This window comes from Dioscorea cayenensis, chromosome 2, assembly GCF_009730915.1.
Source record: "Dioscorea cayenensis subsp. rotundata cultivar TDr96_F1 chromosome 2, TDr96_F1_v2_PseudoChromosome.rev07_lg8_w22 25.fasta, whole genome shotgun sequence".
Taxonomy (NCBI): Eukaryota; Viridiplantae; Streptophyta; class Magnoliopsida; order Dioscoreales; family Dioscoreaceae; genus Dioscorea; species Dioscorea cayenensis.
Window position 1 is genome coordinate 10,810,397 of NC_052472.1, and position 3,115 is coordinate 10,813,511.

General features: G+C 32.0%; 1 long non-coding RNA gene across 1 annotated transcript; it reads left to right on the forward strand.

Annotated features, from left to right (window-relative positions):
• Positions 1-347: 347 nt before the first annotated feature.
• Positions 348-2,556, forward strand: LOC120280428. Its single transcript, XR_005542337.1, has 4 exons — positions 348-604; positions 692-734; positions 1,903-1,996; positions 2,269-2,556. It is a non-coding gene; the product is annotated as an uncharacterized LOC120280428 (long non-coding RNA).
• Positions 2,557-3,115: the final 559 nt, after the last annotated feature.

Consider the following 3,115-nt stretch of genomic DNA (forward strand, 5'->3'; position numbering starts at 1 on the left):
CAGTTTTAATTTGATTTTTCTCATTTTTTTTGAATTAATAAAACAATATTATAAAAAAATGAGTTGCAATGCAATTGGTTTTAACTATCTTGATAACAGAATAATTATTAGGATCAAAATGCATATTTCAAATAAATATATAACGAATTATAAATAAAAAAAAACCACTTTTTTTCTAATTACTAATTTATAATATAAGTTTTGTGAAGGGTGTATTTGCAAAGAAAACCACACAATTTCTTTTGTGTTCATACCAACCAAATCCAAGTCACACCAAAATTCTTTTCAAAAAAAAAATAATCCAAGTCAAACCAAGGTTATTTTCATAATTATATCATAATATCTCTGCCTCCTCTTCACCCCCAACCCTAATCCCTAATCATTGTCTCCTCTTCACCCAAACCCTAACCTCTTTCGCCGACGTTCTCATCGCCGAGGTCAAGCGTGTCGAGGTCCTTGATCCCGACACCATCACTCCACACGTCGCTGGCCCCGTGAGCCCGACGCCATCACTCTGCACGATCTCAAGATTCACCGCCCGCCCCAACGCTCGATCCGTTCACTGTTTCCAAGGCTTCTTGGCTTTGTTTTGCTCTTCACTTAGGTTGTTGTTCAAGCACACTTTGATCTTGCTCTAATGTTTCTAGCTCACTTATTTCAAGCTCACTTATTTCTCCTGTGTGATTTCTAGACACAAGAGGACATAAGAGAACTGGGAGATGGTGATCAATCTGGTGAGCTATCTGTTTAACTATTACCATTAAACTAGCCTTTCAATTAATTTACCGGATATATATTGTCAGGTCATCCATTTCACTCACTATAATGATTATTTTGTCCAGAATCAATAGCAACTTTGGATCTTTATTTCAAAATATTTAATAATGCATTTGATAGCATGTATTTATAGTATGATAGTTGTATTTCAACATTAAGTTTAACATTAAATTAAAACCTTTTATGTATCTCTAATCAAAGACATGGCAATGGTTTATTGGTAAGAGTCATTTTCAGTAACAAAGTCAACAAGTTTTCAGCCAGTCTAAATAGGATGAAATTGGTGCTTTATCTTTAGAAAAAATAAGACTCATTGAGAGTCATTTTCAGTAACAAAAATCAACAAGTTTAAAGGCAGTCTAATTAGGATGAATTAGTGCTTTATCTTTAGAAAAATAAATAAATAAATAAACTTTTGTGACCATATAAAGCAACCTTGCTAGAATTCAGAGTAGAGGACTGATCTGCAAACCATACATTGAATACTAGTCTTTAGTACTTTGCTTTTGAGGTTGTAGCCTGACAGGCTGAGATTCACTTGTTCTGGAGCTTAGGAAATAAACATGAAACTTCTTGTTTTTTGTTTTTAATAAAAAGGATATTCATTATTAGTTTTTTTTAAAATGAATTAGCTATATAAAAAAATCAATATAAATTAATTCAGGCAAATATTTTTCCTGAGAATAACTATAAAGCATGTTCTGCTATTTTTAACTAAACAAAAAGAAGACAATGTTGAGAATTCTTGTTTAAAACATAGAAGCTTGGTTATATGGCAAGCAGATATCTCCATGCGGTTGAATATCATTTTTAGATGGATGATGATTGGTCGGCAATATGCAGAAATTCTTTGATCCTACAAGGTCTCAAATTTGATGTTATTTTGGAAATGAGAATCAAAGCAAGTTGCTAGCAGTGTTTTTATGAGTGACAACCTGTGAAGTCTCATAGTTCCATCTAATTATCACAAATTTCTCTTGGAAATGATTCTTACAATGTTTCCCTTAATGAACTTTTATGATACAACTTTCCTTTGTGGATAATATTATTATTGTGTGAGAATTTTCTTGTCGTAGGCTCCCATTTTCACCTATGATAGCTTGTCATAATTTATTTGTTTGACAGGTACGGGATATGTGTGTAATACCTATTTTGGAGGAACATCTCACTCTCTGGATATAGCAAAGATATTCAACTTCTCTAGTGAATTTGACAGCAGGTAAATTTTATTTGATATGATATTTGAACTTTATAGTGATGCTTTTATTTTTGACCTGTCAATCAAGATGAACACGAGAAACTAAACAATGCATATGATCTCAAAATAATTTCCTGATAAAAAGCTTGTTTTAATGGCTAGTATCTGGTTTTTATTTTTATTTTTTTGTCACAAGGGTTATTAGAAATATTAATTTTGATTATAAGTGCATAAAATCATTTTACTTTTGTGTAATTTCTTGTAATATTCTACTCATTTTGTTGTGTATGTAGGAGAGTATATGCCTTGGATGTGGTTGGTAAAATACCAGAGGAGCTGCAGAACTTGACATATATATCTCACTTTCCTGTATGGTAGCCTACGGTTTTGCAACATAATTTTTAATTTATATGATAATTTTTTTGTGCCCCTCATCCTTGAAATTACTACTCAAGTTGATAAAACAGAGAACCACCCAAATCTTTTATGGAAAGCTTTTTGATTTTCAAATAGATATTGTTGTCTGTAAATGAAATCAACTATACATGTCCATGTTTTACATACCTATCTTAGACAAATAAGTTTCTTTGGTCTTTAATGCCTTTCTGTGCAACCTGGACAAGTGGTCTTTATGAACTATATGCTCGGTTGTTAAAAAAGAAAAAAAAAACAAAGTTGAAGTGCATTTGACTTGCTCATAATTCCTGGAAAGGCCATTGGCCCATTGTTTTGTTGATGAAAATGTGCAAAGCATTGGAGTGAAAGATCCCTCTTATTATTTGTTGTTTCTACAGATTTATGTGTCAATCAATAATAAAGAGTGTACAAAAGCAGCCAAGTCTCTCACATAATTAACTAGACCAGTGGTTCAATCAACAGTCCATCTATGCATTTGATGTTGTTCCATTTACAATAGACTGGTTTCATTATTCAACTCACAATAACTAATGAAAAGCATAGTTTGGTCCTTGGCCGGCTTAGACCACTGCTCAAAAGCTTATATTATTAATTTATTATTAAAGAAAGAGAGTGGACATTTAGATGTACTTACCTTTTGCTTTTATGAGTCAATAGTAACACAAATCGTAATATATATTCTACCATGACATGCTTAACTAATGAAAGGCATAGTTCAATTCA